The sequence below is a fragment of the Mesocricetus auratus genome, unplaced genomic scaffold (genome assembly GCF_017639785.1).
Source record: "Mesocricetus auratus isolate SY011 unplaced genomic scaffold, BCM_Maur_2.0 Super-Scaffold_100014, whole genome shotgun sequence".
NCBI classification, from domain to species: Eukaryota; Metazoa; Chordata; class Mammalia; order Rodentia; family Cricetidae; genus Mesocricetus; species Mesocricetus auratus.
In genome coordinates, this window is record NW_024429197.1 from 17,001,132 (window position 1) to 17,016,529 (window position 15,398).

Sequence of the window (15,398 nt, forward strand, 5' to 3'; positions counted from 1 at the left end):
TGACAGGGAGGGCTACACAGAGCGAGCCTCACCCACTGCAGGCGCTCTGCTCTGCTCTGGGCCTGTGGTAGAATACCTGCTGCAGCCAGAGAGGAAGTGACTCAGCCAGGGGGAAGTGGGAGGGGTGCTCACAAAGGGCCTGCACAGCTCCCCCAAAGTACATCCGCTGCCATCAGGCAGCTTTCCTCAGCAGCACTCAGTCACACTGAACACTGCAGGCTGGGGACCACTCTGCAGCTAGGGGACCCAGCTCTGTCTCTCTCCTCCAGGAAGCAGGCTTTAAATTCAGCCCATACCAGGAGACTGTGGAATCACTTCAAACCCTCAGGACTCCCCAGTGGGCTCCACTAGAAGACAAGGTGCCAGCCAGGGTGGGTCTGGGCAATTTTAGAACAGCCACAGGGCTGTGCACCGAAGGCAAACAGGCACTCTGTATGGTTCCTCTAGGGAAAAGACTGTGCAACCCCAGCCCCTGTGGATGCTGAAGGGGGCTGGCTGCTGCTGGAGGCAGGTTTCACCAGCAATCACTCTTAGAGCCCACCAGAATAGGCTCCGGGACATTGTGGCCAGTCCTGTCACCAACCGATCCCTCCTCCCTGCCTCCGGAAGCAGCTGATGTGACAACAAAAAAATCTGTCAGGGCATGTGGTGTCAGAGGAAGGGACGGTCTTAACAGCTCTTTCGAGCTGTGATGGCCTGGTATCTCCCATCCAGAAAAGCAGCCACGCACACTGGCTTGTAGACTTTTGTGGTGGGCCATGGTTCTGAAGGGGGCCTTGTGCCATGGGCAAGGAATATTTGAGCAAGTAGCTGACAGTTCACTGGCTAGACAAGAAGCTCACAGCAAGGAAGATCCTCGCATGTGACTCAGGGTCCCTTCAGCTCAAAATATCAGTCACGGTTTTGTGTGGTTGACTCAACCCAAGAACAGGCCTGCCACAGACTCCCATAAGGAGTTCAAGTACTGTCACCTAGAATAGCGGAAATCAGGCAAAGAAAAAGCAACAAGAGCTCAAAGTAGGGACGGCTAAGTCTGAGAGTCACCTTTCTGTCCACTATGTGACCTGGACACCCATTTCTGTGCTCACCTGGAGGAGCCGGGCGGCACTGCGCCCAAGAAGAGTGTGTCACCAGAGCTGCTCTGAGAAGCAACATGCATAAGGCACCCGGCAAATGTCTGGCTGGGATTTTCAGAATGACACAGGAAAGCCAAGGCTGAGCATGCATGCAGCAATTTCCCCCTTGTACCGCCTTCAACATTTAAAAAAAGAAAAAAATCACTGTCACCCCGCAAAAAAAGGCACTTGGATCAGAGCCAATAAACTACCTCTTTTAACCTGTCTCTATAAAAAGTTAAATTAAATTTTGCAACTTTGGGCTGAAGCTGTAGCTTAGTTGGTAGAGCACTTGCCTAGATTCCCCACACCACAGTAACTAGGCATTGTGGCATATGCCTATAACCCAGAGTGCTTAAAGCAGGTGGATGGGCCCATTTGTGTTCCGAGCCACCGAAAGGCTAGAGCAAGCCTATCTCTAGGACCATGAAGCACCACCCAGACACTAAGGTTAGCATGTCTTCCTTGAGTATATACTGCTTGAGGGGTCTTCACCGCAGGTCACTCAGCAGCTACTCAGAAAACCACATACTATGTATGAAGTGAGAACCAGCAAAAGGAAACTCACATGCCTGGGGCAGAGTAATTCCAGTAGTTCTGAGGATTTATTCTCTAGGTATGAGCATACAAGTTCACAAAGATCATTTCAATTTGGGACTTATGCATTACAGAAGAGAAAAAGACAAACTATACACAAACACAAATCAAAATACCCACAGAGCCAGACAGGAAACAATCTTACCACCTACCAAGGGAAAAAAAAAAAGGTTAACCAACTATGTCCTATCCAGAGAGTGAAATGCTATTAAGCCTTTGAGAAGAAGTCCATAACAACAGAGGAAAATGTCTATGATATATTACCCCCTCAAAAAACAAACTGTAAGCCAGGCATGGTGGTGCACACCTTTAATGGTAGCATTTGGGAGTCAGAGGCTGGCCTGATCTACACAGTGAGCTCCAGGACAGCCAGGGTTATGCAAGGAAACCCTGCCTCAAAGCAATCCACCAAACAAGCCGAAATACTGTATGTACATACGATTCTCTTTTGGCTAAAAAAATCAAAACCCCAGCATTCAGGAGGAAGAGGCAGGAAGATCTCTGTGAGTTCAAGGCCAGCCTGGTCTACAGAACAAATTCCAGGACTGGTTCCATAGCTACTGAGAAACTGAGTCTCGAAAAACAAACAAAAAAATTTAAAAACACCCTTGAATATGCACAGGGAATTTTTAGAAGAGTCCAAAGTGGGAAGAAAATCTTTTATAATTCTCATTCATATTCTTTCATATTATTTGACTATTCACCTATAGATTATTTATTTATTTATTTTTGAGGTAGAGTTTCTTTAAGTAACTCTGACTGTCCTGGAACTCACTCATAGACCAGGCTGGCCTGGAACTCAATGATTGCCTGATGGCCTGCCTCTGCTTCCTGAGTGCTGGGATTAAAGGCGTGTGTCACCTGCTGTTAAAAAGGAATAAGGACCAGCGTGATGGATGGAGCACAAGCCATGGAGAGCATATTAATAATAGTTTATTATAGGGAGACTGAAAGGGGTGGGGGGAGCGACAGACAGACATGACAGAGATGAGAGAGGATGAGAGAGAAAGACGAGAGTAAGAGAGAATGAGAGGATGAGATGATGAGAGTAAAAGAGTAAAAGAGAGCGTAAGCGTCCTTGGCACCTGCGTGGTTCTCACAGAACTCTGGGCTGGCCAGAGTGTTGCCTGAGTGCATCCTGCCAGGTAACACGGCAGGCCAGCGTAATGCCTGAACCTTTCATCACCATTGCCCAGCTATAATGATAATTTTTAAGAATCTGAAAATTTGCTGAATTGACTGAAACTGTTAAGTGCAGTAATCGCATCCAATGAGGCTGGGCATCTTGTGACATGGTAGCAGGTGGAAAATAAATACCCCAGATGTGTGGAACTGTATGCTGAGGCAGGGCGGTCCGAGGAGCTAAGGCTAGAAGAGTCAAGGCCAGTATTCCTGGTAAATATAAGCTCCCTCAGGCAGCTTGCAAACATACCTATAAGGAACTTCCTGTTGCCACCTGGTATCTACAGTACTAAAGACTGACTTGAGCCTTAGGGTACACACAGGCCACTAATGATTACCCCAGCCCTGGCCAGAAACTAAGCTAAACTTGATACCACAGTAACCTGGTTTCAACTTGGTGCAGAGATGGTTGCCCCTCTTACAGGTGAGGACACTGGGCTCAGAATGACTTGTTCCAGGTCATCTGGCTAGCATGTGAGAGCTGGGTTCTGAAGCCAGATCTGACAACTGGCTAACAAGCTTTAAAGTGTCCCTACCTAATTCCCACAGGGAGGAACGAGGAACTTGTCTCCAGGCAGTGACAGTCCCATTTTTCAAGCAAAGGAGGGACTGGTTCAGTGCTATCAAGGTCCCTTCCAGCTCTAAGCTCTGTGACTCCAAGATCCTGTGGACTAGGCTCCCTGGGGCCAGAGCCTGGCCAGAGTAGAAAAAGGGTAACATGGGTTCCAGAGTCACACAAGGATGGATGGAAAGTCCCGGCTCTGTTCTCATTAGCTGTTTAGCACAGGGCAGATTCCTTAATCCCTCTGATCCCAGCCAAGCTGTTCAGTAAAACTGAGACAAGCCCAGCCCCTCCGAGGCCACACAGTGTCCAGGATACTCCCTCCACAGGGGATCTCTGGTGATGCGAAGCCTTTTGTTATTGCTGACTTCCTTCCTATTTCTTCAAAAGAAAACACACCCATTGCCCATGAGATGTACCCCTAACCCAGGATGCTGCCAGCAAAAGCAGCAGGACTTTTTTGGCCAGACCTGGACACCAGACATGGTATCCAAAGTCTCACAGACTGGAGAGCTAAACCCCAGGAATTCACATTCCCACCCACCCCCACCAGCTTACCCCCACATCTGCCACAGGCGGGAGGGTGGTAGCCGGCTGTACCTGTTCACTCAGGAGTAGCATACCTGCTGGGGTTTAGGAAGGCTTGGCACTCTGGGGGCAGAGAAAGGAGGGTGGCGAGTTCAAGGCCCCCTTGGGCTATGTAGTAAGTCTGAGAACAACTTGGGCTATTATAGAAGGACCTTGTCAAAGAAGTAGAAGCAGCTCTTAGGCATTTGTCCCACAGATACTTAGGATGTGTTAAACCACATGTATGAAGAAAGTCAGGGGCTGGAGAAATGGCCTACTGGTTAAGAGCATTTTACTGCCCTTGCAGAGGACCTGTTTTCAGTTCACAGCACCCACATCAGGTAGCTCATAACCACCTGGAACTCCAACTCCAGGAGGTCTGACCTCCACAGACACACGCATTCAGTGAATACAAACTAATGCAACCTCACATACATACAAACAAAAAATAATTTGAACAGGGAAAAGAAAGTCAGTCGAGCTAAACAGCCTGCTCAATCAGTTACACTCAAGAAGGTGCAGGATATATCCTAGAATGACAGAATGCACCCTTATAAATGGAACCATCTCTAAAACAGCAAGTCAACCACAAATGCAACACTAGTCTCTCTCCCTCGGCTCTTGATTCCAGGGCTTGGGAAGATGTGTAGGGGAGTCTGGGGGCCACCTTGAAGCTATAATCTGTTTTTTTTTTTTTTTTGGTTTTTTTGAGACAGGGTTTCTCTGTATTGTTTTGGAGGTTGTCCTGGAATTCACTCTGTAGACCAGGCTGGCCTTGAACTCACAGAGATCCACCTGCCTCTGCCTCCCGCGTGCTGGATTACCGGCATGTAAACCTCCTGCCTCTGCCTCCCGCGTGCTGGATTACCGGCATGTAAACCTCCTGCCTCTGCCTCCCGCGTGCTGGATTACCGGCATGTAAACCTCCTGCCTCTGCCTCCCGCGTGCTGGATTACCGGCATGTACTAGTACACCCACTGCTGGGGACTGGACTAGGGCTCCATGCACGCCAAGCCAGCACTCTACCAACGGAGCTACCAACACTCTAACATACTCAAGCTTCCAAATTTTCTTATTTTAAAAAGATTTATACAGCTGGGCGTTGGTGGCACACACCTTTAATCCCAGCACTCAGGAAGTAGAGGCAGGGGGATCTCTGTGAGCTTGAGGCCAGCTTGGTTTACAGAGCGAGTTCCAGGACAGCCTCCAAAACAATACAGAGAAACCCTGTCTCGAAAAACAAAAACAATAAATTTATACAATATGTTTTGATCATATTCTTTCTCCTCCTCCAATTCCTCCCCACCTTCCTATACATTTTTTAAATTATTTTTTGAGACTATTGCCCTGCAGCTGGACTTGAACTCATGAAATCCTCCTTCTCAGCTGCCCTGTTCCAAGCCCCCGCCAGCCTGCCTGAGATTGCTGCAGCACCCACTCTCCCAGCCCACGGTTCTTCTGAAGCCAGAGGGCTCTTTGGAAGAAGGTTTAATGTGTCTCCAGCACGCAGGCGCCAACAGAGTAACAAAGCTGGAACATCTGCACTGGGTGCCTACTTACCTCTCCAGCATGTCCTGCAGCAAGTCCTGTTGCATTTTGTGATAGAACCCCTGTGGTACCTAAAGTGCCCCCACACCCATTCACACTGCTTCAAGTGCTTCACAGGACCCCAGAAAATCATCCACTCGTCAAAGTTCTAAGGGCTCTCCAAACCTCTCCTCAACGTCCTCGTCCCCAGACAAGTCATTCCTTCTGTTCCCTTGATTTGTGCTTCATGCTGCACAGACTTCTGCGAAAGATTCCCCAGTGCCTGTCTGTTAAGTGCCAATCAGGGTGCCAATCTTCACTGGACACACCTTCCTCTGCAGCAGAGTCTGTCCTCCCCTCTTCCTTGTCCCTGTACCCAGCACATGACAGTCACATGGGGACAACAGAGATGCTCTACTTTGAACCACCATATACCTAAGTATATGCATACATATACCTGATGCACCACACATACATCAAGTGTGATGCTTCCTGAAGATGCTAACTCAGGTTCCAGACCAGGCTCATTGGTGGGGACTCCAGAGAACTTAACATACATTTTCTCCAGTTCATACTTTAAATTACTATTTATCACTGGGTGGTGGTGGTGGTGGTGGTGGTGGTGGTGGTGGTGGTGGTGGTGGTGGTGGTGGTGCACACCTTTAATCTCAGCACTCAGGAGTCAGAAACAGGAGGATCTCTGAGTTCAAGGTGAGCCTGATCCAAAACAGCCAAGTCTACACAGAGAAATTCAGTCTTGAAAAACAAAACAAAAACAAACAAACAAACAAACAAAATGCTATTTATCAGCCAAACTTGGAGACACAAATATGTAATCCCAGCACTAATGAGGCAGAGGCAGGAGGATCAACACAAATTTGAAGCCAGTCTGGGCTACATGGAGAGACCCTGTCTCAAAAGGCCAAAACAAAACAATTTTATTTCTCAGCAGTTCTACTTTTCTGGGGGTTGGGGTAGGGTTAAGATAGTCTCAGTCGGGCCGGGCATTGGTGGCGCACGCCTTTAATCCCAGCACTTGGGAGGCAGAGGCAGGCGGATCTCTGTAAATTCGAGACCAGCCTGGACTACCAAGCGAGTTCCAGGACAGCCTCCAAAGTCACAGAGAAACCCTGTCTGGAAAAACAAAAAAAAAAAAAAGATAGTCTCAGTCGGGCTGGAGAGATGGCTCAGAGGTTAAGAGCACTGACTGCTCTTCTAGAGGTCCTGAGTTCAATTCCCAGCAACCACATGGTGGCTCACAACCATCTATAATGAGATCTGGTACCCTGTCTGACCTGCAGGCGTATATGCAAGGAGAATGCTGTATATATAATAAATAAATCTTTAAAAAAAAAAAGATAGAGTCTCAGTCTGTGTGTAGCTCTAACTCCTCAGGACAGTCCTGACAGCTCAAAGGAACACAGCTCTAGTTCCTCAGTCTGTGTGTAGCTCTCCTAACTCCTCAGGACAGTCCTGACAGCTCAAAGGAACACAGCTCTAGTTCCTCAGTCTGTGTGTAGCTCTCCTAACTCCTCAGGACAGTCCTGACAGCTCAAAGGAACACAGCTCTAGTTCCTGTGAACACTCAAGTAGTTGCCAGACCTCTCCAGCAGCTGGCAATGAAAACTACCATTTGCTAAGCATTTACTACCCAGTGCATGCCACGCACTAACCAACCCTGCAACATCTATCTTAATCCTCCCAACTGCCCTTCTGGGGAGGTAGTGCCACTGTTTCTTTTTACAGTGAGAAATCTGGGCATAGAGACACTCTATGTAGCCCCTAGTGGCCAGCAGGGCCGGGATTAGAACCAGATCCGCTTGAGTCAAACAAGCTCTTAACCTCTACAACCTTACCCATTAAAGGCACAAGAGTGACAATGTAACGCCCCTTACAACCCGCCTTCTGGGAGGGAAGCCCTACCTTGCCAGCTGCTTAGGCAACCTGAAATCTCAGAAAGAGAAGGGTACATGTGCCAGGCATTGCAAAGGGTTAGCCACTTAGCACGGGCAGCAAATGGTGCCTCCTCAACACATTATGCCTATGCCAGCTCTCCTCTTGGAGAGGTGGTCTCTGACGAGGTCTTGGAGAGGTGAGGTGGTCTCTGACGAGGTCTCTAGCTCTTTCACCCTCCAACTCTTCACCTCTCTTGCACAGAGAAAGCTATCTAAAACACGGATCTAGTCATGCTACTCAGGTAAAAGTTTTTTGCTAGCCTTTCACTGCACCAGGCATAAAGTCTCAAATTACCAATGAGATGTTCATTTCTTCATCAATTTATTTTGCTTCACTTTGTACTATGTCAGCTTCCATACCACTATACCGAACAAGCTGAGGTTTCTGAAATAAACGCAAATTTTCTGACTCTGTAATTCTCTCCACACAGCATCTTCCACTGTATTCTCATCTGGCTAAGCCCCCCCCCCCATCATCCTAGACTGGACTCCTGTCACCACTGTCCACTCTTCCTAGGACACCACGCCGAGCTTCCACAGCCCAGACTGAGCTAACAGCTTTCCTACTGGGTCCCCTGGGCATTCGGTTCCTGTAGCTTTTGTAGATCACATTTCAACTATCCACTTGCAGGTCAGCTTCCTCTAACTAGACAGAGAACTAGTTCAGATAAGAATCTCTTTATTATGTGTTGTTAACTTCTTAACTCTCCATAATAATTCTTAATCATTACAGATGTTTTCCAAATGAGGACACTGATACAAAGGGTCCAAGGTCACACAACCAGAAAGTTGCTGCACCAGAATTTGAACTTAGGAAGTATGGGGCACGGTGGTGCACACCTTTAATTCCAGAATTTAGGGAGTATGGATCCAAAACCTACCAATACTTCCCAGCACTTGCCTTTGCAGGCAAGAATGAATGAATGACTATCTCCGGCATGTCTAGGTCTAATCTACAAACAACTGGCAAAACAAGACCATTAAGGAGGGCAGGAGGAACTCCCAGCAGTGTTTACAAATAGGAACTCTCTGGGCCCTACGATTTTGCTCTTCCTTATCTCATGCAAAACTACTCAGCCAAGAGGGAAAGGTGCCCAGCCCAGCATGACTACCCTCTTCCTCAATGATTCTCAAAACCAGCAAAGCCAACCGGTTTCCTTCAGTGACTTAAAACGGAGCAAAGTCTATCCAGCCTCTGAAGGCGGCTGTCATCTCTTCCTTCCCTCTTCCTTCCGCCAACAACCTGGGGGGTGGGGGTGGACAGAGAAGCCACCGGGAATCCGAAAGCTCCTACCCAGGGTTGAAAGGTGGGGCCAAGCAGCGTAGGAATGGGCGGGCCTGAGCAGGACGGCAGGTGAAACACTGACCACAGCAAGCTCTCCCACGGTGAAGACCGGCCCAACGTGGAGCTGGCAAGCAGGTAGCTGTGACTCGCACCTGAACGCCGCCCAGGATGTGAAAATTCCCCAGCAGCGATGGTGTCGGTGCCAACGGGTGAGGGCTCCAGGAGGAAAGCCTTGGTTGGCTCTCCCTGGGGACTCGTCCTAACTTTCAAGTCACTCTCTAGGTCAGGAGAGAAGCATGGCGTAGAGAGGGTCTCTTTAGGGGGAAACTCAGCGCGGGTCAAACGTCCGCTGCTTCAGTGACAGTTTGAGTGGGTCTGGGCAAGGCGGGCAGTGCCCACTCCCCAGAGCTGCGGCGACCCAGGCTCCCGGCTGCCGCCGCCCCCGCCGCCGGAAAGAACAGACCCCCGACGGCGGAAAGAGCATTCGTTAGTGCCATTTTTGTCGCGCCTAACAGCTTCGGGCTGTCACCGGGGTCCCTCCGCAACGATCACCGAGGCCCGCCCCGCCAGCACTCGGCCCCCACCCGGCTCGGCGTCCCGGGACCCCGGACTCACCTTTCCCGGGGTTCAGCGCTGCTCGCCCATAGTCCGCAGCCCAGAGCCGGGGCTGCTCGGCTCTCCGTCCCGGTGGCCGGGGCCGGGCCGGGGGCGTGGGAGCAACTCACCGCTGCCTCCCAGCGCAGCCACCCGAGCCGCAGCCGCTGCCACCGCCTCCTTCCATGGCTGCGGCGCCGCCACCTGACAACGGAAGTGACGCATCGTCCCGCGGCCCCTCCCCCCCCCCTCGCCGGAGTCTGGGTTTGTGCCGCCATCTTGAGGACGGGCGGAAGCCTTCAGGCAGGAGACCCAGATACGATCGCCGATTGGTTCTAGGTGGAATCTGGGTCCAAATCTGTAAAACGATTGGACAATCAGGGGGCGGTATTTACCGCTAATCTACACCCACGGGGGCTGGAACGGAGGCGCCTCCCAGCCTTGGTTCTGCAGAACCTTGCCCAACCTATGCTCGCTTTGCTGGGGTTGGGGACGTCTCTAGTAGCTATAAGAATCGCCAACTGTACTGCATTCATTGGAAAAGCGGCATTTCCTTGATTCTCATTTCTCAGCCTCTGGAGATCTGTGCGATAAAGCGCTTAAGTTGGGTTCAAGAGAAGATAGGAATGCTGTCGCTACGCCCACAATTCATTTCACTTTAGGCTCTTTAGAAACCCGGAGCATGGCCAAGTTCACCCTGGACCTCCCGAGAGACTTGTTCAGGGAGATTACAGTGAAGAGTTCCAATGATTGATCTCAGCCGGCTATCTACCTTACTCCCTCCTGCCACAGTTTCCGTCCCTTTCTCCTCCTCCAGCAACCACGCCCTCCATGAATCAGCTTCTTGCACCAGCAGATGAGCCCTTTAAAGGGATTGCATCAGTCCAGTGACTCACTGGGGGCCCTCGGAAAGCCTGGCTTCCCTCCACTGCCATGTAGAAGCAGCCAGAAGGGCTCGGTGGCAGCAATTCCAACGGCCATAGTCCCACTCCTTTGTCTCGGAGTTAACAGGGGTGCTTGATGACTCTTTTTTCCTCCCCTCCTTCGGGTCATTCTGTATCCACGAGTAGACACACGTGGCCCTGCCTACGCTCTGCTAGGAATAAGCGTGCATTTGTCATCTCCTCAACAAGGTATTGCCGGGACATGAAGTCTAGCTATCCCAGTCAATGTTCCTTTCTTAGTCCCTTTGAATGCTTGGTGGCTACTGAGCTGTAGATAAGACTGAAAGAAAACAGTAATCAGATCAGCTCCCAAGGTCGTTTCTTATGCAAAGTGAGGCATTTTAGTGACCTGCTTACAGCTGCCCGAGCTAGTGCCCAGAGATGGGTGAGAGGGGCATAACCACTCAGGCAGTAGTGGTTGGGCTGTGGTTTAGAAGAAAGTTTGGTGGATTCCAAAAGGCTAGCGTTTGAATCCTTGTTGTATCGCTTACATGCTAGGTATCTAAGTGCAAATCCTGGCTGTGCAAATGGAGATAACACATCACACCATCTCTGTGAAGGCCCAATGAGATTCAGATCCGGCTCACCACACCCTATAAATGCCCACTGATCTCAGTCAGGGAGCCTCTGTGAGGCACATGACCCAAAGGCAGGCGTCCTGGAACCAGGCCCACTTTGCGCCTCTCTCTGACAAAGGGGGAAGACTAAGGATTCCGGAAGCCCTGACTCTGACAGGAATGAGTTTTGGGTTTTCCAGATCTCTAATTATCAGTAAGATGAATCACTGGGTGCTGACACCATCATCCCCACTCCCTGTAGACTCTCAGCTGACTCAAAATATAGGATTTTTAACAAAGCAGAGGAGGGGAAGAAATAGAAACTAAATGTGCCAGCCAGAGGAGATTAAAAAAAAAAAACTGTCATCAGGACACCAACTCGATCTCTGGGACATACGTGCGTGGTGACAGTCTCCTGCTGGCTCTCCAACTCCGACTCACAGACAGATGGTGCTGCCATAACACAGTGACACCTGTCACAACAGCTCAAAATGGCTTCTTGACAAGGTATAGGCAGATTGGACTACCATAGAGGAGGGGAGAAGATCTCCTCCCCAGCAGCTTCTTCAGGCTTCAGAACCCCAGCTCTCCTTACTGGCTGCTTTTTAACTTCTGTGTCCAAGTTCCAAGGCCTGAGTATGGCAAGGTTTGCTATTTTTGCTTTTTAGGTGCTTGGGATTGAACCTATGGCCTCTTCTAAGGTAGGCAGATACTTCTCCACTGCTTTTGTCTTTGAGACAGAGTCTCAATATGTTGCTCAGGCTGGCTCTCCATTCAGTCCATAATACTAGCTGGCCTTGAACTTGTAATCTGCCTCAATTTGCCCAGCAGCTTGGATTACAGGGCTGTGCTCACCAGCTCCAGCGGTCTATCAAGTTTGAAGTGTCTAACTCACAGGATAGATGAGCAGTGAACTGTCAAGAGCACTGGATGGCTGGAGATGTAGCCCAGATGGTACAATGTTGGCCTTGGCATGTGTGAAGCTCCAAGTCTCATCTCTAGTACTGGCATGTAATCCAAGGTTTGTGGGAGGGGAAATCGTCCTGCCCAGTGCAGCATTCATTTAACTTGACTATGGGTTGGGGAAAAGTCCCCTCCTTCTTTGGGCTTGTTTCTTCATGGGTTCATGGTTCTTAGCCTTCCCATCTGTAAAGACTTTTAAGAACTGGCCTTCTGGATCGATGGCGGTGTACACCTTTAATCCCAGCACTTGGGAGGTGTAAGGGGAATCCTTCCCGCCAGCCTGGTTCCAGAGGCGCATTAGTCCCAAATAAACACACAGGAGGCTATATTAATTATGAAGCTGTTGGCCTTGCTTGTTTCTTACTGGCTAGCTCTGACTTAAGTATTTACCCTATAATTGTTAATCTAAGTATTTCTCTTACCGGAGCAAAGTTCTGGACATCTTATTTCTCTGGTGAGCTACATGGTGACTCCCTGTGTTTCTCCTACCCAGAATCCTCCTGGACTCCTAGTCCCACCTATCTTGCTTCCCTATTGGCCAACAGTGCTTTATTGACATATACACAGGACATCCTCATCAGGGAGGCAGAGGCAGGTGGATCTAAGTGAATTCAAGGCCAGCTTGGTCTACAAAATTCTAGGACAATCTCCAAAAACCAGAGAGAAACTCTGTTTCAAAAACAAAACAAAAAAAATGGAAACAAAACAAAAACAAAAAAACTGGTCTTACCTCTAAAGGTCATTTTATTCTTTTCCTTGATAATACCTCCCCACCTACTCCAACTTGGGAGATAGGGTTTTACTATGTATTCTTGGCCTAGAACTCATGGTGTAGGTAGACCAGGCTGGCCTTGAACTCAGAATCACCTGCCTCTGAGACTAGGATCATGCCCAGCTGCTTGCTTACAGCCTGACATCACAGCCATGAAGCTCAGGGTCAGAGCCAGCTTTCGAGGACCACGCCCACCTTGCTGTTCTACCCCTTGCAGGGTCTAAACTGCTTTCATCACTCTTCAAATACTGCACTGTACCTCTGGCTCCTTCTGGAACAATAATGAGAACTTCAAGGGCCCTTGTTGGCCCTTTGACCAGGCTTGCCTGGCTAGAGCTCACTGGACTGGTTTAAGTCCCCATCTGTTCAGCCACGCTGAGAGGTGGAAATATCAATGTCCCCTGGATATCTCAAGTGTGAGCCACCTTGTAGCTATGTCCATCTAGCTTTCCAAGCTTCAGTGGACCCCTCCCTGCAAACTACTTCCTCCCCCACCAAATTCTCTCCGAGACTGAAAGATGGGTATGAACAATGCTGCTTGAGCACTTCGAGTTCCTGGGGATACTGTCATCAATGGGACCCCCGCTTTGGTTGCAGGAAGGGTGGATGTGAAATGCCATGGCAATCTAGACCCCAGTGCTGTCTAGAAACACACTGCCATCTTCTCCTCGGTATCCCTGGGTCCCTCTTGTTCACAGCTAGGACACTCTCCATTTGTTACCTCAGGGAACAGAAGACACAACAGAATGCAGAAACTATTTTTAGTTTCTGAACTAAAGACCAGCCTTCAAGGAGGAATGGAAAAAAAATCTCTATATAGAAACAAATTTAGAAAACCATGGAAAACATAGATGTGGGAGCCTGAGAAGTGTGTGTATGTGTATGCATGTATGTGTGTGTGTGTGTGTGTGAGAGTGTGTGTGAGAGAGAGAGAGAGAGAGAGAGAGAGACAGAGAGCAGAGACAGAGACAGAGAGAGAGAGGAGAGAGAGAGGAGAGAGGAGAGGAGAGGAGAGGAGAGGAGAGGAGAGGAGAGGAGAGGAGAGGAGAGAGAGGAGAGAGAGAGCGCATACACACTCAAGGAGACAGGAGCCAGCTCATTTTTCTCTGTGAGGCAACAAGACCCTCTAGAGAGATGTAGCTCTGGAGCTGTGAGCTGCATCTGACCTAACTGATCTAAAATTCAAGAACTTCTTGAGCCTAACAGGACCTGAGGAGAGCAAAAGAGAACCTGACACCTACATTGGCTACAGTGGTGCACTCCTGCAATACTGTCGCTTGGGAGGTGGAAGCAGGAAGATCATGAGTTGAAGGCCAGGTTAGGATGCTTGAGACTGTATCTCAAAAAATGAACAAACAAAAATCTAACCCTGGGTGTGCTGGAGCTTGTCTTCGATCCCAGCACTTCACAAGAAGGAGCAGAAGCAGTGAGTTGGAGGTCAGTATGGTCCACATGGATTCCAGGCTAGCCAGGTGGATCTCTGAGTTCAAGGCCAGCCTGGTCTGTAGATAGAGTTCCAAGAGAGTCAGGGCTACACAATCCATCTCCAAAACAAAGCATTACAAAGGGGGAAAAATTCTGTGCTAGAGTGACGGCTCAGCAGTTAAGAGCACTGGTTGTTCTCACACAGGACCCAGATTAGTTCCCAGTGCCTGCATGATGGATCACAGCTACCTATAACTCCAGTTCCAGGGTAGCCAATGCCTTCTTCTGACCTCTGAGGACACCAGGTATATACACGATGCCTGTGCATACATGTAGGCAAACACTCATACACACGGGAAAAATTAAGGAACACGAGGTGGTGCTTGTCTTTAATTTCCCCAAACTCAGGAGGCAGAGGTAGGCGGAGTTCTGAGTCTGATGTCAGCTTGGTCTACATATCAAGCTCCATGACAGTCAGGGATACACAGTGAGACCTTGTCTCAAAAAAAACAAAAAAACCCTAACATTTGAGTCAGGAGTGACTGATGAAGATGTCTTCTGGTCAGGGAGCAGCAACCTTTGAAGGTTGATATCAACCACAGAATCTCAGTGGATGGTATGCTAATTAGATGACCCCAAATGAAGGGAAGACCACAGGACCCAAATAAAGAAAATAAGAGGACTGATAATGCAATTAAATTTCTGAAGTGGACAAAACAGAAGGTAGATAGTGCTAAAGAAAACAAGTTCTTTTTTTTAGCAACAGGGCCTAAGATGTATTCAGCTTCTAAGACTTTGTGCTTAGCATAAGCCCTGGGTTTAATCTCCAGCAAGGCCTCCTCTCAATACAAACTGTAAGCAGACCCCACTGCTCTTCCCACCCGCCCTTCCCATCGCAGACACACACCTGCTATTCACCCAAGCCTTCCTACCTCAAGATCTTTGCACTGGCAGTTTTCACTCCCTTTGTCTCTTTTACTTCCTCAGACCACTGTCTTTCTTCTTGAACTGTTTTTTGTTTGTTTTGTGTTTTTCGAGACTGGGTTTCTCTGTGTAGTCTTCGATCTGCTGGAACTCACTCTCTAGATCAGGCTGACCTCAAACTCATGAAGATCTGCCTGCCTCTTAGTGCTGGGATTAAAGGCGTGCACCACCCCCTCCCAGCTAGAATAAGTAGCCCTGGCCAGCTTCAAACTGTGATCCTCCTGCCTCAGTCTCCTTCAGCAAATGCTACTGGTATACACTATCACAACTGGCCTGTTTTTGTTCCTTTTCTGCCTTAGCCCAGACTGGTCCTCCTGCCTTAGCCTCCTGAGAGCCAGGATTATAACTATGAACCACTATGCCTGGCTG

General features: G+C 49.1%; 1 protein-coding gene across 1 annotated transcript in view; it reads right to left on the reverse strand.

The window, feature by feature from the left end:
• Stk40 (serine/threonine kinase 40) overlaps nucleotides 1–9,595 on the reverse strand; it is a 36,806-nt gene extending 27,211 nt beyond the window's left edge. Inside the window, exon 1 of the mRNA XM_005084373.4 lies at nucleotides 9,406–9,595. The gene's annotated coding sequence lies outside the window, so the exon portion shown is untranslated. The remainder of the gene's footprint in view (nucleotides 1–9,405) is intronic.
• Nucleotides 9,596–15,398: the final 5,803 nt, after the last annotated feature.